Here is a 21,929-nt window from a genome sequence, read left to right on the forward strand (position 1 = left end):
CTAAAAATTACATAATGTGGCCTCTGCCAGGAAAGATCTTGGAGAAGAGTCGAAGATGTAAAACTAGTTCATAAGAAATAATTAGAAAAGCGTCTCATTTGGACCCGCCTGCCACCGCGAAGCCCATAAGCGTTTAGAAGATAGGTCATTTGTATTGGAAAAGTTTACTAAATCTTACAGAGGATGCAGAATTTATCCTTGAAGCCTTCCCCGAATGCATGAATGGCCAGTCTTTGAACAGGCAGAAGGCGAAGGGGGACCCTGGCCGAGGGACGGTAGCAGGAGCCTGGGGTCGGGGCAGGGGGTGGAGGATGAGAGGGGCCAGGCACCGGGACGGGGCTGTTTCCTGAAGCCAGTGTCCTGCCCTGTGGGCATTTGTGTCATTTACGAAAATGAAAACGGAAGTTCTTCAATCAATAGTTCTTTGCTATTCTTTGCCAAAAGCCCACTTTTGAGGGGTCCCCGATGGCACATTGTAGGGCCATCTGCTTCCCCCCCGGGAGGGCCAGGGAAGGCTTCCAGGAAGACGTTGACACAGGAAAGAGACCCTGAAGGGTGAAAGGGCCTTAGGGGCAGCGGGGGGGGATGTGTCTGTTGGAGAAACGAGCAGCGTGTGGACAGACACCCCAGGCCAAGGTCTTCATGACTCCGGTGGAGGCTGGAGGTAAGTCAGTGAATTACGGAGGAGCCCATCCTGCGAGGGTTTTGTTAGGAGCCAACGAACGGCCGCTGGCAGGGGGCCTGGAGGGGTCAACTCTGTGCTTCAGGAGGAGGAGCCTGGCTTCCATGAAGGCAGCAGGGGCAGAGAGCTGGATGTGGGGGAACAGTCAGGCAGGAGGCTGAGGCGGAGGCTAGGGCGCACGGGGCTGGACGAGGCCAGTGGGGAGCAGACGGGGCCCAGGGAGGGTGGGCTTCTGGCCCCTGGGGTTGGGGGTGAGCCAGGACGTGGTTTCCGGCTTTGGGGAGAGCCAGGAGGCCTGCTTCCCATCAGTGCGTGGGGAGCATCAGGGGAATCGGAAAAGAGGCAGCACAGGGCCCCGCCCCCGCAGGCCCCGCCCCCATCCGGCCCCGCCCTCATAGGCCCCGCCCATTACCGGCCCCTGCGCTTCACCTTCACTCCTCCTGCTCTGACAAGCGAGGTCGTGGAGAAACCCCTGGGATTGGAGGTGAGGTTAAAAGCAGGGTTTCCACCCAGAACGCCTGCGGCTGAGCCTCCAGAAAGTGCTGTGACCTCTCCTGGGACACCGTCTGCCCTGTCCCGGGGCCCATCCTCCAAACTGTCCTCATGCACCTCGACCCCGACGCCGCTGTCCTCTGCAGGAGCTGGCTGCAGAGGGCCTGGGGGAGGGGGGTGACAAGGAGAGGCAGGACCACACCAGGAGCACCCCCGTCTAAGGGACGGGCCCTTCCAAGGATGAGGACCCTTCAGAGAAGCTGGGAGGAGGTGAGGGGGTGGGGGAGGCCCAGAGGAAGATGGGGGGTGGCGCTGGGCTGTGGAGCAGAGGCATCCAGCCTGGTGGCCTGTGGCTTATGGCTGCAGGACCGGATCACCACACACTCAGTGGCCCAGAACGGCCCCCATTTAGTTCATGTTGTTTAAATGTCCCGCACAGTCTCGCAAGGCTACAGTCGGGGTGCTGGACGGCTGCGGGCCTCTCAGGGGCCATGAGGGCGGCCGAGTCCCTGCCTTCCCCATGGTGGGACCGCCCCGTCCTTTGCACACAGCCCCCACCTCTGGCCTCTTCCAGGTCAAGCTCCTGCGATGACCTGGGGCCGCCCAGGTGTGCCAGGTAAGCCCCCTGATGTAAGATCATCAGACCAACACCCTCAGTCCCTTTGGCTGTCTTAAATCCTCTTCGCTGTGGCACCTAACGTCTTCACGGGCCCCAGAAGCTAGAATTCGGGGAGTTGTCAGTGAGGGGGGGGTGCTTCCACTTATGACAGCAGAGAAAGGCTGCCAAGAGGTCGAGTGATATAAACTCAGCGATGTTCCATGAAGTGAAGAAGCCAAGAGACGCATGGAGAACAGAACTGATGGAGGGAGGGGCCCGCGAGTAAGGGCTGAAGGCAGAGGAGGGTGACCAAGCGGAAAGGGCCACCTGGGAGCCCTCGGGTGGCTCCCCCCTGAGATGCGGTCGGGTGTCCAGTGTGAGGTGGGCGCGCGCTGGTCCACGTTTAGACTCTTGGTCCACCTCTGGGACCTCGGCTGCGTGCACAGGCCCATGAGATGCTGGCTTCATCCACAGGCCTGGGGCGAGCGGTGGCGGCATAGCGGTGATGACAGCTGCCTTCCACAGGCCTGGGGCTTTAGCAGCAAACCCGAGCCGGGAGAGAAAGCGCTTTGTAAGGTGCAAAGTTCCAGGTAGCTATGAGCCGTTATTTCTGGCGGGACCACCCGGCTTCCTCCTTTCCTGCTCCGGGGCCTGGGCTTCCTGACCCTCTGGCTGATCCTCAGCGGAAGCAGTTTACAGACAAGTGTTCTCTACGCAGCACCTCTGTCGCAGCTGCTCTCAAATACGCTTTCCTAGGAGAGGGGCAGGGATCCAGGAATCCATGTGTCCTTTCTCTTCCCAGTATCTGGAAGCCCCGTCCTAAATTAATTTCTTACTTCTTCATCTCATGGAAACCGCTGTAGCCTCCACCATGGAAAACTCCACCCGTAGCATCTTCTGAAGGGGATGCTGGAATTGTTCAGAGACTCACTGGCTCAGAGCCACGTAGCGTCCTGATCCCTCGATGAGGTTGCTTTGAAGCCCCACAGTTATTTCTGCATCCTTTCCCTGCTTTTAATGGCGCCACCAAAATCATCAGGTTTCTTTCTTCAGTTCTGGGTTGTCATGATGGGAAATCCTTTTTTTTTTTTTTTTTCATTTTTAAAGTTTTCTTGAAGTATAGTGGATATACTATGTTGTGCTAACTTCTGCTCTACAACACACAGTTATCCTGGTACACACGGCCGTTCTCTCTCCGATTCTTTTCCCACATAGATAATCACAGAACACTGGGTAGCGTTCTCTGTGCTGGCCAATCACTCCATAGACCTCAGTGTGCACATGCCAATCCCAAACCCCCGGTCCCTTCCTCCCCACCCCCCAATTGTCCCCTTTGGTAATCATACATTTTTCAAAGTTTGTTTCTGTTCTGCAAATAAGTTCATTTGTACGTTTTTTTTTTTATCACGTATAAGTGATATTATATGATGTTTGCCTTTTGCTGTCTAACTTCGCTTAGGTCCATCCATGCTGCTGCAAATGACATTATTTCATTCTTTTTTATGGCTGAATAATATTCCCGTATGTATATGTAGCACATCTTCTTAATCTGCTCCTCTGTCAATGGAGAATTTAGGTTTTTTCTATGTCTTGGCTATTGTGAATGGTGCTGCAGTGAACAGTGGGGTGCATGTATCTTTTCAAATTAAGGTTTTCTACAGATGGATGTCTAGGAGTGGGCTTGCTGGGTCGTAAAGTCGTTCTGTGTTTAGTTTTCTGAGACACCTGCATACTGTTCTCCATGGCGGCTGCACCAATGTACCTTCTCACCAACAGTGTAATTGTTATTACTTAGGCTGATGTGAGGCTTTCTTGCTCCCTGCCTTCCCTTTCTTGGGGGAAAGAGAGGGCTGAGTGCAGCTTCCGGCATTCCCAAGGTCACTCAGTTGCCGTATTGCTCAGAAGATTCTGTCCAAATGGAATATTGAATGATTCAGGATTTACCATGTTTTAAGAATACAGTACGGCGTTTTAGTCTCACGTGGTAATTGTTAGATGTTCCGATGGGAAGGCACTGTTGGGGTCTAGGCCTAAAATAAGTTCACCCACATAAAAATCACCAAAAAAGATGAGTTTCATGAAATATTAGTCTGGGACAGAGCCTGCTGGCTGGCTGCAGACGTGAGAACCAGGAGCAAAAGGCTAACAAAGGGATTGCCCCTGGCAAAAAAACCACAACCAGAAAACCCTTGCAAAGGACAGTCATTGCCTGGATGGCTGTTGTGAGAAGATCAGATTTCAGCCCCCCACCTGGTGGTTTCAACTGCATCTCTGACTGTAGTTATAAAGTTGAAGAGAAAGACTTGGGGGTTACAGGATATCTCGACTGAGCTAATTAAAACTCTGCATGGATTCTTAGTAGCTCGTCTTTGAGAAGAATCCTACGAGTTTCTTAAACACATTCTGATGTAATATACACCTGATCAGGGGAAGACCGTTCAGAATGAAGTAGCAAAAGGACCAGGAAGAGATCTGAAGTCACCGAAAGCGTGTCTCGCTTCCTTTACCCTCTCATCCCACCGTGACTGATACGGGATAAATAAAAGCCAGGGCATCACCGTTATCCCCTAGAAGTCGGGCACTGGTTCCCCAACTTGGCGCACTGTCTGTTCTTGTCTAGAAGGCGTGCCGAGGTCATGGTTTCGGCAGCACCGCAGTGGGGGGTAACACGTGGAGTGATTTCCTCCCCTGGCGATGTCTTGGCCTTGAGGAAGCAAGGGAACACGGGGAAAAGAAAAGAGAAGATGAAATAAATGAGGGAGATATAATTGTCCCTTTCATTTTAAGAATTCCACCTAATTTCGACCTCCCAGGAGCACAGAATAAGTAGTTTTTCCTCCTTATTTAAAAAAAGAATTAATTTGATTTCTCTAATTGGAACACTTTCTATCTGCTGAATACCAGCTGGAATCGGGAATCGTGAGTAAGAGTTGAGAATTACAATTCAAGAGAATCACGTAGGCAAATAATTAAGTTATCTGTGAAAGGGAAACGCAAGTCCGGGTAAGATGAGGACTGCGCGGGTGCTGCTGGCCTTCCTGGCAGGTGCAGTCCTGGGGATGTAAGACACGGGTTCCGGAAGATCTCGGCGACACCTGACCCCTGACAAGAATGTTACCGCAAGTCGGAACATAGCGGGAGTGTCCAGCTGGAGGGGCCTGCGAGGGTCAGAACTACAAAAGGGGAGGTGGATTGCAGGGTCCTTCTAGGTGTGTCCCCTGCCATATCCCTGGGTGGGTCGTTTCCAGCCCAATACCCATGTGGCAGGAAAACTATGGCACCAGCCAGAGCATCACCAGGCAGAGTGGAGACTGGCTGTGGTTCATGCTGACAACAGTAGGATGGCCTGGTGGCTGGTCCACTCTGAGTGGTCCCTCCGCCCCCACGTCCAGCGTAAGAGGAAGGCGCAGCTGCCCCTGAGAAGAGCAGGCGAGGTGATGCCCATTGTGCATCTCCTGGGAGAAATGCAGGTGTGTACCAGCAACAACAACAACACAACAAGACACACACACACACAGCTGGAAGACCAGCCCCATCTAATCGCAATGATTATCATAAAGCCACAATAACCAAAATATGCATTGGGCTAAAGATGGAAAATAGATCGATTTATGCAGATAGAGAGTCCCCAAATAAACACGCATATGTATGGAAAACTGATTTTTTTTCTTTTTTGGCAGGCAGAACTTCCCGGGCCAGGGATTGAACCCACGCTGCTGCAGTGACCTGAGCTACTGCAGTGACACTGCTGGATCCTGGAGTTCCCGTCATGGTGCAACGGAAACGAATCCAACTAGGAACCATGAGGTTGTGGGTTCGATCGCTGGCCTCGCTCAGTGGGTTAAGGATCTGGCATTGCTGTGAGCTGTGGTGTAGGTAGCAGACGAGGCTTGGATCCCGCATTGCTATGGCTGTGGCATAGGCTAGTGGCTACAGCTCTGATTTGACCCCTAGCCTGGGAACCTCCATATGCCGTGGGTGCAGCCCTAAAAAGACAAAAAGACAAAAAAAAAAAATAATAAGAAACAATGCTGGATCCTTAACCCACTGTGCTGCAAGGGAACTTCTGGCAAACTGATTTTTGAGAAAGGTCAAAAGCCATGGAGAAAGGATGCCTTTTTAACAAATGATGCTAGAATGATCAGATAAGCAAGAAGAAGAAAACCTACCCACACCTCACACCTCATACACAAACTGACTCCAAGTAGGTCACAGGCAGTGAAAAGTAAAAACTGTAAAATTCCTAGAAGAAAAATGAGAGCGATGCTTGTGACATTTGACTAGGCAAAGATTTCTTAGAAATGACACCAAAAGGATGATCCATAAAAGAACAAATTGATAACTTGGACTTCCTCCAATTTAAAAACCCTGTCTCAAAACATATTCTTAAGAGAAGGAAAAAAATTGACAGTCCGGGAGAAAAATCTTTGCAAAACATGGATCTGATAAAGGACTTGTATTTCAAATATGTAAAGAACTCAACAGACTCAACAACAAGAGAAAAATACTTTAAAAAGGGAAAAGATTCAGCTTTACCAAAGCAGCCTCAAATGTCAGCGAAATGCAAATTACACCCATAACAAGACACGACATCTCATGCCATGTTTACAAGACTGGAAGAAATTTTAAAAAATGGAGCATACCCGATGGGGAGGAAGGAACTGGGACTCAGGCACTGCCGGCGTGGGTGTTCACTGGTACATTTTGGAAAATGATTTGGTAATTTAAAAAATGCTAAACATCTACCTAGTCACTTTTAGGTCTTTTCCCAAGACACAAGGAAATGTACTTTGATGCAGAGATTTGTAAATGATTATTTATGGCCGCTTTGTTGGCAGCAGGTAAAAACTAGAGACAACCGACAGGGACCTCGACAAGCTAACGGATAAACAAATTGTGAATTTCAAGCAATGGAATGTCCCTCGGCCAGAAAAGGCATGTTATTGATACAACAGCGTGAATGCAACTTGAGATAATTGTGCAAGTGGAAGAAGCCAGACCAACAAAGAGCACGTGCTCTGTGGTCCTATGGATGGAAGTGTGGGGTGTAAGGTACTCGAAATGATGGCAGGTCCAGCGGTCCCCCGCCTCCTGGGACCTCACGATGGTCCAGCGGTCCCCCACCTCCTGGCATCTCACGGTAGTCCAGTGGTCCCCCATCTCCTGGGATCTCACAACGATCCAATGATCCCCCTCCTCCTGGGATCTCACGGTGGGTATGGCTAGACCTAAGGATTCACTCTTACTGAGTGGACGTGTCCCCGTGGTGGGCTGTCACTGTCTCAGAAGGCTGCATAGACACCAGGCCTTCTTTCTTGACCTCCTTCTCACCCCTCGCTCTGAGAGACTCAGCTGCCTGGTTGTGAGTTCCAGGGGCAAGGAACTACTTCTCTGTCCAACAGCCAGTGAGGACCTGAAGCCTGCCCACAGCTTCACGGTGCAGCTGAGAACCAGACCCTCTGTCTGTGAAGTCGTGAGAGGACAGAGGTGCCAGCTGATACCTTGGTCTCTCTATTGCCTCTTCCGAGAGACCCTGAGCCTGTGACACTCAGCTAAATCGTGTCAGCATTCCTGGCCTTCAGACACCAAGAGATTAAAAATTCTGGTTGTTTTAAGCTTGTAAATTTGGGGGTAAATTGCTCTGCAGCAACAGGACACTAGCACACTCTGCAAAGTGTAAGTATAGGTATAAAGATGTTATGTTTCTCATCTTGAACAGGGGAACATAAGGCAATGATATTGATAAGCTGTACACATTTCATAGGAAAAGTATTCAGAGAGTAGGTCCTAACCAATTTGTGGGTAGGAATAACAAAAACAAAAATAATATAAATAACTGTCAAAGCCATAGGATTAATGTCCATAGCCAAGGCAAGATAGCATAGGAGAAAGAAAAGGAAAAAGAAAACCTTATTAATGGAAAATGTACAGTCAGAGGAAATAAATCACCCAATGTCACAGTATTTACATAAATGTAAATGGTTCAAACTCCTTGATCAAGAGAAAAGAGACCCAGAAAGATGTTATTACCAAGATTTACATTTAAAAGGGTCAGAAAGGCTAGAACTAAAGCAAAAAGAGCTCATCTTTCCCCAGAAACATGAAGGTAGGGGAGCCAGAGTAGCAGTCTGAAGTTCGCATAAAGCATAACTTACTGGAAAAATTGTGAAACAGCTGAGACAGATGTGCCCACCGAAGTCACTTTGCCTTCGCTGGGCCGGGTCAGGACGGGGACACGGAGCGACGGGGTGGGTGCCGAGGGAGCTCTGACTCATGGGGACCGAGGACTGGACAAAGGATGCTCCCTGAATGAAACACCGTCTGTGGACCGCAGGGGACGACAGACACACTGGCAAGTGTTGTTTTTCAGGGCAGCCTCGCAGAAACGATGGGACAAGCACACACGAAATAGGCAGATAGAGCTACAGGTGGTAAGGGTGAACCAGGTCGGCCAGACCAACCCTTAGGCTGGGAACGAGAGAAAAGACACACACACACACACACAGGGGCATGGACACACGTGCATATACACACGTCCGCCCCCCACGGGTGCACACACACACACACACACACAGATACACACAGGGACGCACACCCACCCACACACAGCAGACACACATCTTGAAGCGACTGGAGTTGACAAGTGGCAGGTCCTGGGGCAGGGTCTGGGGACACCTGAGATGCAGGTAATTGCAGAGCTTGGGGTTGCTTGGACTCCTGGGAATTTGCCGATTCCTGGGAGCAGCTAAGAGGCTGGGTGGCTGTGTGTGCACGCGTGTGCAGAGGTGACAGCTCTGCAGGTTGGGAGAACAGGCCTGCCGGGGAAACCCAGGGAGCCGCCTCGGGTTTTGCATCCTGAAAGTCTGTACCTCAGGAGGAGTCTAGCAATCGACTAAATGACTAGTTTATTTCGAGTCAGGTTTTGTGTGTTGTGGGTTTTGAAGTTTGAAGGTGTTTGTTTGTTTGTTTGTTTGTTTGCATATGGTAGCTGTTACTTCATTGGTTGAAAAGCCTATTCTTACCAAGCTGATTTATCTTGGAAGTTTGGTTTAAAATCGCTTGGCTTGTATGCTGGCTGGCTTCTGACTGCTGTTTCTTGCTGTGCAGTCTGTCCTTGCGCCAAAACCAAACTGTGCCCTGGGCTGTAGCCTTGTGGTGTGTCTCGGCATCAGGGGGGCGAAGTCCTCCGCCCTCGTTGCTTTTTGAAATTGTTTTGACTATTTTAAGTCCCTCGCAGCTCTGTAGAAATTTTAGCATCAGCACACGTCCAATGCCATGTGAGAGCTTATGGGGATTTTTCTTGGGATTCTGCTAAATCTACTGCTCAGTTTCGGGAGACCTGAACCTAAGGCATTTTGAATCTTCTGTTACAGACACGTGGTGTATGTCTTCGTTTATTTTGGCTCTTAAAAAAGCTTGTCTCGGCAACAGTTTGTCGTTCTCAGTGTCCATGTCTCACACACACATACGTGGGCACACACGGATGCCTGAGTATTTGCGCATTTAAATGCTGTTACCGTGGGTTTACATTTCAGGATCTAATTGTTCACTGATGATGGTATCTTTGCATCCTGCAAACTTGCTCAACTCACTCATTTTACCGCTTTCTTGGCGTAGCCCCTTAAGCCGTTGTGCGAAGATAATCATGTCATCTTCAAACAAAGATGGTTTTTCCCGACCTGGTCCACGTGGCTTCCCTGTTCCTCAAACACGTGCTGAAGGGAAGTGACAAGCTTCTCAGTCCCAGGGGAAGACTTTCATCTTTCCCTGTTAAGACTGATGTCAGCTGCGGGCTGTTTAATGCCTCCCATTTCCCTCAACGTAGTGCTGTCATTTCATCCCGTAATTCTGTTACCCCGTGTTTTCATTCTCACTCCGCTCCAACTCTTTTCTAATTCCTCCTGTTACTTCTTTTCGACACACGTGTTACTTAAGAGTATGTTGCTTAATATTTTGGAATCTCTCAGAACGTCCCCAAACATTTCTACTGAGATTTTTTTGTCTAATTCTGTTGTCGTCAAAAGAAATACTTTGCTCTATTGCAATCCTATTCAATTTGATGAGCCTTCTTTCACGGCCCAGAACTTGGTCTATGTAGTAAATATTTATTTAGGATGATGTTGTATCTTGTGAAGCTGATTTTTCAGCAGCTGCTGGGATCAAAGCAAGTCCTGTCCACAAATGCTGGTGGTCCTAGAAGCAAAGCGGGTGCAGTCCTTTCTGATTCCAGGCACTGAGAGGCTACCTGCTGGCCGGCAGGTGCCAGGTTCTTAGGACATAAGTGTTTATCCAGTTGTTTGAAACTATCTATCTATCTATCATCTATCTATCTTTTTAGAGCCACACCCATGGCATATAGAGATTCCCAGGCTACGGGTCGAATCAAAGCTGTAGCCACTGGCCGCAGCAAACTCGGGATCTGAGCCACGTCTGCGACCTACACCACAGCTCATGGCAACGCAGGATCCTTAACCCACTGAGCAAGGCCGGGGATCAAACCTGCGTCCCCATGGACACTTGTCAGATTCCTTTCTGCTGAGCCATGACGGGACCTCCTGAAACTGTTTAATAAGTGGAACCCTCAGGGTTTACTTTTGTCTGTAGATCATCTTGACACAATTACTAACACACTGAGGGTGTCTTAAGCAGAGAAAGTGTGCAAACCTAGACAAATAAAATTTTAAAAAGGGGTGTAGTTATATTAATAGCAAAGTGGACATCAAAATAAGAAGTTTTCCTAGCGATGCACAGGTTGCTTCACAAAAGTAAAACTTTCAAGTCACCTGGAAGATGTAAAAATTTCAGGCCGCTTCAGTTGGAGTAAATACAAGCTGACACATTGATATTGAGAAGGTCAAACTCACAACCATAGGGGGAATTTGAAAAACATCTCTCTTATTATCTGATAAAACAACTCATTAAGTAATAGAAAGACTTATTGAAGGTGTGAGATCAAGAAGGGTTAAATCATGTCAGCAATTAGCAAAGTGGATCTTATGGATATATTTTATTTATTTTTTTATTAAAATTTTTTTTAAATTTTATGGCACACCCTCAGCATATGAAAGTTCCCAGGCCAGGGACTGAATCAGAGCCACAGCTGTGACAATACCAGATCCTTTAACTCTCTGCACCAGGCCAGGGATCGAACCTGTGCCTCCACAGCAGCCCGAGCTGCTGTAGTCAGATTCTTAACCTACTGTGCCATGGTGGGAACTCTTGGATATATTTAAAAAACTGCACCCAATAACAAAGAAGATATATTATTTTTAAATGCATGAAAAACATTTATAAAAATTAACCATATTCTGGCCATAAAATAAAGATGTCTCAATATATTTCAATAAATTGAAATCATACAGAGTGTATATTTTGACCATAATTTACTTAAACCAAAACCCAGTGATAAGAGATAATGAGGAAAAAATCCCACATGTTCATTTGAAAATTAAGGAATAAACTTATAAATAATTATGGGTCAAAGGAAAAATCATGATGGAAATTAGAAAATATTTTGAATTTAGTGATAACAAAAATGCATTATTTCAGCTCTAGTTGGATTCAGTTAAAGCCTTATTTAGAGAAAATGTGAAGGTTTTTGTGCATTTTTGGCAGAAAAAAAGGCTTAAGATCTGTAGGTTTAATATCTACCTTGAGCAACTGGAAGATGACAGCAGTTAAATAAGAAAGTGGACTGATGCATAAGATAAAACACACAAGTTTGGGAGTTCCCGTCGTGGCTCAGCAGAAGTGAACCCAACTAGTATCCATAAGGATGTGGGTTCGATCCCTGGCCTTGCTTAGTGACTTAAGGATCTGGCATTGCTGTGGCTGTGGTGTAGGCAGGCAGATGCAGCTACACTCAAGACCTAGCCTGGGAACCTCCATAGGCCTCAGGTGTGGCCCTAAAATTAAAAATAACAACCCTAAAACACTCACACACAAATTAATGAACTTGGAGATGTGCAAAGAAAGGGGATCAAAAAATACAAAAGTTGGCTGTTTACAAAGATATGAACATAGGAAAGCTGGCAAGTTAAAGCAGAGGAAAGAGAGAAAGAAAAATTAACGATGCTTCAAAGGAAGAACCCAGCTCTCTCGAGCCTTTAGACTTTAACAAAACAATACATGTATTTTATTTTTTACTTTAAAAAAAAATTTTTTTTTTTTTTTGCTTTTTAGGGTCACACCCACAGCATATGGAGGTTCCCAGGCTAGGGGTGGAATCGGAGCTATAGCCGCCGGCCTGCACCACAGCCACAGCAACGTGGGAATCCAAGCTGCATCTGTGACCTACACCGCAGCTCACGGCAACGCTGGGTCCTTAACCCACTGAGCGAGGCCAGGGATCGAACCCTCATCCTCATGGATACTAGTCAGGTTCATTACCACCGAGCCACTACGGGAACTCCTAAATGTATGTGAAAGTAAAGTATTTAGGCGTTCCGGCTGTGGCCCCGTGGGTTAGGAATCCAACCGCAGCCGCTTGGGTCACTACCGAGGCGCGTGTTTGATCCTGCCTGGCATGACTCCCCCTATCCATGTACCACAAGATCCTGGCCCGGAGGCATCCTGGCGGATACATGCGGCCTTGAGTCGGGGGGTCGTGTTCTTGGGGTGGTGGGTGTCTTCCAGCAGCAGCATCAGAGTCGGCCAGCACCTCTCTGCTTCCCGGACTCGGACTCGCTTGGCTTGGCCTCGGGGGACGTCTCTCTTGTTAGTTCAGTTTTGCATTTAAAAAGACCCTTCTGGAGTTCCCGTCCTGGCGCAGTGGTTAACGAATCCTAAATCCAACTAGGAGCCATGAGGTTGAGGGTTCGGTCCCTGCCCTTGCTCAGTGGGTTAAGGATCCGGCGTTGCCGTGAGCTGTGGTGTAGGTTGCAGACGCGGCTCGGATCCTGTGTTGCTGTGGCTGTGGCGTAGGCCGGTGGCTACAGCTCCGATTCGACCCCTAGCCTGGGAACCTCCATATGCTGCGGGAGTGGGCCTAGAAAAGACAAAAGACAAAGAAAAAATAAAAATAAAAAGACCCTTCTGGTGTCTTACCTCGAATTTCTACATGTCTTGCCCCAGAAAGTTTTATCTAGTCTGCTGTGTTATCTAAAGGCAAACGTAGCCTTCTATACAATGCACTCTTCAAGCTACATCGTACGCAGGGTCCTTCCTTAATGTACACAGTACGACTCCATATGGCAACACAGCAAGGAACACAAATTGCAAAAGAAGTCGTACTGCCGGGTTTTTTTTTTTTTTTTTCTCTCTACTGGTTTCCCTAACGAGGAGCCTTGCAGTGAACTCATGACCCTAATACGTTATTTGCCTTAAATGCCCTGTTGGTTGGTTGAGAAAGAACCAGATCTCCTTACGGCCAAAAGAAGGCATTTCACATTACACTTAATACGAGCACAACACGTGACACGAAAAGAGAGCACATAAGATAAATCCACGGGTTAAGCACTGAATTGCATTTGTTGGCCTAAAGAGTAGAACCTGTGGACCCTAAAGAGCTCACTTGCAAACATCCACCCAGGACCTGACATTCATTCAAGAATCAGCTCCAAGCTGGGGCTTGAGAGCCTCGTGTTCTCCCTTCACCAGGTAAAAACCCTTTTTCTATCCTGTGTCTTCAGCCTTGGGCACCAGCCGATGATCCAGGTGAGTGGGGAGTCAGAGGGAGTGGGCCCTATGCTTTAGGAAGCCGCTTCCAGGGTTTAAATTGATATTCTGTTTCCTTACAAACTGTAAATCCTAGGGATGGAGATGACAGGCTTGAATGAAAATAGGTCAACAGTACTTAAGATAAGTAATACTTTAATCAATTTTAAGATAATTTCTGATGGCTAGTGCATAACGGTAATGTACCGCTTTTTACATTTCCTTTTAAAGCGGTGTAGACACTTTAAAAAACCCTATTGTATAAATTGCTTTGGAAAGACACAGTTACCCCTATTCTCTTCCCTCAATAGATACGTCTATTAAAGTCGGCCATAGCTGAGTTTCTATGTTGTTGGGGGTTTTTTTGTCTTTTTTTTTTTTTTTTTTGGCCTTTTCTAGGGCTGCTCCCCACAGCCTATGGAGGTTCCCAGGCTAGGGGTCGAATCGGAGCTGTAGCCACCGGCCTACGCCACAGCCACAGCAACGTGGGGTCCGAGCTGCGTCTACAACCTACACCGCAGCTCACAGCAACGCCGGATCCTTCACCCACGGAGCAAGGCCAGGGACTGAACCCGCAACCTCTTAGTTCCCAGTCGGATTCGTTAACCACCGCACCACGACGGAAACTCCCTGAGTTTTTATGTTTACCATAATTATTGTTGCTCTTTGGGGACCTTGTGAATTCACATATCCCAGCAATGTCTGACCTATGCTTTTTCACGGATCTAGTGTTAGGGAAATGGACTGATTTTGTGACGGATGCTTTTGCAAGTGGCAGCGTGCTCCTAGTGCCTTAGTTAGGTTCACACGAATTCCTCACAAGTCCATACCGTAATGTCCCAAGAGCAGGAAAGGAAGCAGTGAGACACAGTCACGTGTCACCTGAGTCCTGACCTGCTCTTCCTAAAGAGTCGGGGAGCTGGGTGGGGTGTGGGTGCTGAGGCGAGGCAGGAGGGCTCCTCTGTTCCAGGGGCTGAGCAGTAGGAGACAGTGTCGGCTCTAAAAGCTGTCTTCCATCCCGAGTCCCACCCAGGGAGCAAGTGCCCCCGTGCACCACGGCCACAGAATCAGGGATGCTGGAGCCAGGAGAGGCCTCTGAGCATGTGCAGTCCAGGTGGGACAGGCGGGTTTCATGTGGGCGTCACTTGGTGAGTGATTGGAAGGTTAAGATAAAGCAGAGTGATGGCTCATTATTGGCCGCTGCCTTGCCTGGGGTCAGGGGTGGTGCTGAGACAATGCCCCTTGGCCCAAGCCCCTCATTTTGCATGGGGGGTGGCCGATGTGGGGCCGATGCTACCCCAAGGTTATCACCGAAATGGTTAGTCGGTTCCAGAACTCGGTGTCCCGGTTCTTAATTCAGGCTCCTTCTGCCACCCCATGATGCTTCCTTAACCCAGGGGCTCACATGCCTTTGGTTGCACATGAGTTTTAAATTTGATGTTGTACTTACCTTCCTGGTAGGCGGATCCATGTGGGGTTTTTTTCAATCCTTCCTTGTCTCGTTCCAGTGTGTGGAAATGAAGTGTTCCGTCTCTACCCAGTGTCATCTCGGTGTAGATCTTCTGTATATTAAAAAGTAACTATTTTGTGAATTTTCAGCATTTAATTTGCTGGGCACATTCATCATCCTCGATCTAACCCAACATCTAACCTCGGAGAAAAATTAATTTCCTGATCCTTCTTCAAGTAAACGTAATAACAACTAAAGTAGAAAGTGCTGATAATTGTTCTTCCTTTTCCTGGATATTGCAATGGAACTATCTCTTACCCACAACATACACAGACATTATTTTTCTAAAAAAATCATCTATAAAAAAATCAAAAATGTGCACCGCACGCAGAGAAACTCAGGTGTCCTCGTGAACACGGAGGCATGGCTACTGGGAGGGCTTCATTATAGCAAAAGACCTTTCATGAGAGTGTGAACCAAAAAAAAAAAGAATCAGAGCTTATTCATATAACGGATTACAATTTAATGGTTAAAATGAGTGAACTGGAATCGCAAGTCTGAATATAAATAAATGTAAATTATTTTACCAAGTGGAAAACTTTTACCTCTGGTATGATGACATTTACATGAAGGTAAGACGCTGTGTACCCATTGTCTTCTGTAGCATTTATAGGTGTTCCGTGGTGTTCCCCAGGCATTTCTTTGTCTATTGGAAATGCAGGTGGAAAAATGACCATAAGTACAATGAAAACAAATCTCAGTTTCCTTCAACCAAAACAAGATTTCACCGGTGAAGGCAAAAACACATTCTCAAAGAACAGGTTAGACTTCCACGGGATTTTGACGTCCCCAATTTGCTCTCACTCATCAGAACACTAATGCACTGTGTGTGTCAAAAGCCAAAGAGAATTGTTATCCTAGAGATAAAATACCCACTCACTTTAAAGCCACGTTTCCTCCACTTGCCTTGCATTCGGTAGCAGGTGGGGACGCACCTGTGCTGGGGAAGAAGCCGGGTTGGCAATGCCCAGCAGGTCGGCACCCAGGGCAGTGGGGGCGGGCCCAGGAGCTAGTCCACCTGGCATGGCCCGCAAGGACCCAGCTGTGGGAAGAACCGACTCCACAAAGCATCCCTCGAAGGCCCAGTGTCTGCACCCGCAAGTCACCACGGACGCCTGGCTCCCCCACATCCTGCCCCCCGGGGCGGACTTGCTCAATGCCCCATGTCCTGTCCTTCGTGGGGTCTTTGTCACTCTCATGACACCTTTTCTAGGTTGACGGCCTGACCTGCATCTCCACCCCAGCCTCTCCCATCAGTCACCGTCCGGTCCCAACACAGGCTCAGAGTTTCCGAAGGAATAGGTCCCCAGCTCAGGTCCGGATGGCTCTTGCACAGTGGCAATGATCCTGCTCTGTGTCCCCCCCCCCCCCCCCGCCATCACCGCAGCTCAGCATCCTTGGGGCTCCAGGGCCCTCCGCTCTCCGGGCAGCGGCTGCCTTGGTGATGTCAGATGCCCAGACCTGCGTCCTGCAGGCCGACCACCGTGGCATTCTTACTGCTGCCCCACGACGGCTTCGTGGCACGTCTGCATATGTCCCTCCCTCACGCCCTTCCTCTTCTGTGTCCGTGACGGGGGTGCCCCTTCAACTCCACTTCCACCACCCGCTCCGGTTGGTGGCTTCTCCTCTGGGCGAAGAGCAGACCTCTCGGTCATCCGTGTCCAGACCTGTCTTTGTAGCCTTATTGTCCAGCCCTCTCCCACGAGAATCCTGCATTTCTGCAAATTGAGCTACTCTTTTTTCCTAGAGGTCACTCCCAATAGTTTGATGCGTAGACCAAAAGCGTGGTATGGCTTTTAAAGCTGCCTAGCTGGTCTCTCCGCCAGGTCATGAGTTTCTAAGATGTGGGCGTTATTTCTTTTTATTTTCTGTTTCCCAAATAGTCACTTGCTATAGCCTTCGGGAGCACTCAAAAATCAATGAATAAGTTGAAATTTTCTGCATCTGAGAAACATTTTCATTTCAGTGACTATAAATAATCATATCAAACAACTTGTCAGTTCTCCTTTCAGAGTTTGTTTTCTTTTTTTGCAGCAATGCTCGATGATGTTGGGTTGGGGTAGGAAATTGAACCCACATTCTGGTTATATTGAGAAGTATGCCTAGAAATGAGTAGGTGATGTAGCTTATGAAAAGCAGATGTATATTGACTGTGGAAAAAGCCAAAACCACTGAAGATGAACTGCTCCTCGTCGAGTTGGTTACTTTTCGTGCTGGTTTCACATATTATAGAAACCAGCCCCTCAACAAGTGAATCCAGGGACCCTGTAGATGTGCGCGTGTGGCTGTGTCTGTGTGTGCATGTGGGGTGTGTGTCTGATCTGTGTGCGTGTGTGTGTGTATTTTCTATATGCATGTGCATCTGTGTACGTGTGGGATGTGTGTATGTATGATCTGTGTGTGTGTGTTCATGTGTGTGTGTGTCTGTGTGTATTATCTACATGCATATGTGCCTATGTGCATGTGGGATGTGTGTGTGATCTCTGTGTGTATGTGTCTATGCGTGTGTTTGTATGTGTGTATTATCTATATGCATGTGTGTCTATGTGTGTGGGAGTGTGCGTGTATGATCTATGTGCGTGTGTCTCTGAGTGTGTGTATGATCTGTGTGCGTGTCTGTGTGTATTATCTATATGCATGTGTGTCTGTGTATGTGTGTGGGATGTGCGTGTATGGTCTATGTGCATGTGTGTCTGTGTGTATGTTCGTGTGTGTCTATGTGTGTGTGTACTGTCTACATGCATGTGCGCCTCTGTATGTCCAGTGGGGTGTGCGTGCGATCTGTGTGCGTGTGCCTCTGTGTGTGCATGTGTGTCTGTGTGTGTGTGCATGTGTCTGCGTGTATGTGCATGTGTGTCTGCATATGTGATCTTGTACATTCGTTGGTCATTGCCCCGTGGCCCCCCACACAGTGGACTAGTTTATGGTCATCACAGAGGAATTTTTGGAACAACGAAGCTGCAGGGTCTGAAACTAAAAACATCCTGGGACCAGCACTCGCCTGAATTTGGTCTCCGCAGTGTCTGCGGTAGATATTGTAATAGCGGCGGTGTTTAGCAACGTAAATCGGGTGTGGAGACCGCGTGACCTGAGAGCAGATCGGTGTTGCCCTGGCGCTTTCTCTAACCGGGTTCATCGCCCTTTTAGCTCGGGTCCTGACGGCGGGCATGCGGGTTGCTTCTCAGCAAACAGGGCGGGCTACGTGCCGGCCGGAGATGCGGCCAGGGCTTCCGAGGTGCCTGCTCCGGGGCCGGAGCAAAGGCCTGGGGACAGGCACGTGACCCGGTGTGTGTCCATCCCCATACTTTTCGGTCGAGGGTGAATGTGACTTGCGGGCCAACAAAGGGCCCCCGAGAAGCTGTAATTTCATATTCTAACGAGTTCGCCCTATTTGTTTGCTTTGAATCACTCATTTCAATAAGGTGAAAACTTGCGTTAATCCCCCATTCATCAGTTGCCTGGATGCGTGTGAAATGGATCGTGTGGACAAAATAAAGCCCTGCCAGACGCCATCCGCCATTGTCCCCTAAGCTGCTTCGAGGGGACTCTTCACAGGTACCAAGGAGCCACTCCAGCCACTTCACATATTTCTGAAGCTCGGCTCCTTTTTCTCCGCAGAGCACGTTCCGCAGCCCTGAAGAAAAGCCAAAAGCAGGCCCCGGCTGAAGGGCAGGCCGAAGAGGCCCACGTCCTCTTCCGCACACAGGGGGACAATCGCCACCGCGGCAACCCGGGAGAGCCGAGTCCCGTGACGACGCCGTGACATGGGAACAAACTGAAATGGACAGCAGTTTCCTGGCTCGCACAGAATTGTGACGCTCGGGTGGCATTTTTCTCGCAGCCCAATTGATGAAACCGGACAAAAATGTTTTTCCCCATTAATGGCTTTCAAACGCTGTCCTGTTAAACACCCAATTAAAAGGCAGACGTGCGGTCCTCTGTTTGCGTCTAATGACCGTGCAAGGGCGGCCGGGCCAGAGAGGAGGCACAGAGGAGAGGGAGGAAAGACACAATGGAGGAAGGCAGCCCTTTCTTTTATGGGCTGCGGAATAAAAAGATCAATGGGCAGGTCTCTCACGTCTTCAGTGGACAGCCGCCTCCTGAGAGGCCGGGGCCTGCGACACCCAGCCCGGGCCACACAGCTCTTCTGGAAGACAGGTGTCCTTTGGGCGCCCGTGGCGCTGACACGACTAAACACAGTTGCACATGCGGCCAAGTGTCCAAGGTGATCTGGGTGCGAGAAGGAACACGGGCTGCTCAGAACCTCTTCAATCTGCGGCTCCGGGACTCTCTCAAGTTGTGACCTCCCAGGCCTTGTTGAGGTCACAGACGTACAGCGGGACCGAGCGGGTTGTGTTTCGACCCCAGCAGGGCTTCCAATCCGGGAAGAGACCCCCCCGTGCTTCAGGTTATAGTTGGAGCTGATGTGGTGGCGTTCGGTGGGGGCTGGGGGGAAGGGAGGGGGAGAGGAGGGGTTCAGAGGAGGGGGAAGGGTGTGGGGGAGGGGCAGGTGCCGAGGGAGAAGGGGATGGAACCCATCAGGGCCCCTTGGGTCCAGGATCTGGCCTTTCCTTCTGCTCCAACCCCTCCGCTCTCTGCCCCGGTCCCGCCTCTGACCCTGTCTTTTAGGGGTGAATGGTGGCAGGAGGAGGTGCCCCCAGCTTTGTGCGGCATCAAGCCAACTGGGGCTGGGAGGGGCCCGAGGTGACCTCGGAGATACACCGAGTCCGTTTCTGTGGATTCTCTCCGGTTAGCTTTCAGGGGTGTGATCAGAACAGAAAAGATAGGAGGCACAACTGTCCTTTGGAAAGGGATGATTTGAGGGGGCACGCGGCACCTGGTGAAGGAAGCCGGGGGCCGGTGGGAGGGGCTGTGTGCAGAGTGAGCCCAGGTCCGGTCGGGTCCCCTTGGGCACGGGTCAGCCCGCGGGATGTGCTGGTGCTCGTGTTCAGGGTCTCGCCAGTCGATGGCAATGAGAATAGCAAAGCCCAACGTTTCTTGAGCACTTGCTATGTACAGGTGTTGTTCAAAATATTTTTCACTTACAAGCTCATCGCTCCAGGCAAAAATCTGTGAGGCAAGTACTACTATGACCGCACAACCCGGGGAATCAGAACGTACCTGGCGTGCTGGGGTGCACAGCTAAAAAAAAAGCACGGGCATTGCATGTGAGTTGGTTTGCTTCGCCTCGGTGTAGGAACCTCCATTCTTACCCACGAGTTTGAGTAAAGTAACCCCCAGCTCAGCCACTTACTCCCTAGGCTCTCCCCAGTGACAACGAGGCTGTAGCACACGATGACGGGTGTCCGTTTGGGACTTTGCACGTGGGAGGGGAAGCAGGGTGGCAGGGACCCCCCCTTCTCCACAGAGAGGACGCCTCTTCCCCAGTAGAAAGTCTGGAGCCTCCAGTGAGTTCTCAAAGCCAAAGCAAGACCGACCAGACTGTGCCTGGATCCACCCTCGTTCAGGAGACCGCAGCTGTAGCATCAGTAGGATGGGGCTGGAGGCGACGCCAGATGTGACCAAATCCACAGGGCTTCCCAGAGCAGGAAGAGCACGCGAATCCACGATGCTCCACGAATCAGGGCTGTGGGGTGAGCTGTGAGCACAAACCGAATCCACGCAGATGGTACGACTTTGCACGTGCTGCTTAGACCATTCAGACAATCGCAGGCTTCGGAAATACACGCTGAATTATCATGGCGAGTGTAAACCCAGGCTGACCTTGGGAAGAGGGCACGATCTGGAAGGTGCCTGGGACCGACCACCTCCGGACGCTGGTCCAGCTGCTGTCTGCACAGCCTCTGGCTTTGGGGAGCTTTCCTTCCAAGAATGTTTGTGAGGCCTCACCCTCGCCTTTTCCTTAAAAAAAACTGTCACGGCCAAACAAACAAAACTGCTTGGAAAACAGCATGTCCACATGGCTTCTGCACCACCCCAAACTGGAGGGAAGATAGCAGAAAGTTTCCAGCTACTAAAAGTAAAAGAGGAGCAAGGAAGACCTGGATGGAGAGTTCCCTCTGGCTACTTCTCTATTTTCGAATCTTAGCGATGGAATCTACACCATTGAAGGTAAAGGAAGCAGCAGATGGAACAGATGGTTTCTGGCCTTGAGTCCCTCTCACAGGTGCTTGCAAGGGAGACGTCGTTCAATTTGCGATTTTACTTTTTTATTTTCACGCATCAGCACGTGTTTAAGGAGCACTGCTTTGTTGAGTGAGTTAGATGCGGTCGCTTATCAAAGGTTTAGCACGAGAACCCTCACCTCCAAGACCCCACTGGGCAGGTGGTGATGGGTGCAGAGAAACCTCTATTCCTCCTCCACTTTCAGCTATGAAAGTAACGTGAACAGTAATACAAATGTTATTCCGCTGACCGCTGCTGAGTTCTGAATTAAATCTGGTGTCACGCCACGTCTCCCTTCCTCCTGAACCCCGTTGGCTTGTGGAAGTTGCCCGTCGAACTTAAACGCGTGTCCCCTCCCTCCTTAAGATGCCTCATGGAGGAGAAGGCAGGCATGTCACTCCCGACGGAGAAATGAGTTTCTAACCCCCAGTGGCAAAAATTGGCTTGCTCTGAATTTATTATCAAAAAATAAATACAAAGTAAGAAGTTGCAAAAGATAACTATAAACATACTATCGAAAGCCAAATGGAGTGGACCCAACACTGTAAATCAACTCTGCGCTAATAACAATAAAATAAAAATAAATGCAAAATCAAGGCTGTCCACAGAAACAAGCCTCTGGATTTGGTCCCGCGTGGGTGTCCCAGTGGAACGCTTTGTGACCTGTGCTTGGACGTTGACATTCCATAGAAAGGGCCTGCATTCCATCTTGGCCCCATGTATACGGTGACACGGCTGGGCGTCTGCTATATGCAGGGCCCCTCAAGGCTAACAAATAAAGAATCAAATGAACCAACGTGAGAGCTGTGATCTGGGGAAGAGCGGTTACTGCTGGGGCTGGGGACACTGAGGGGAAGGGATTACTT

This window comes from Sus scrofa, chromosome 18, assembly GCF_000003025.6.
Source record: "Sus scrofa isolate TJ Tabasco breed Duroc chromosome 18, Sscrofa11.1, whole genome shotgun sequence".
NCBI classification, from domain to species: Eukaryota; Metazoa; Chordata; class Mammalia; order Artiodactyla; family Suidae; genus Sus; species Sus scrofa.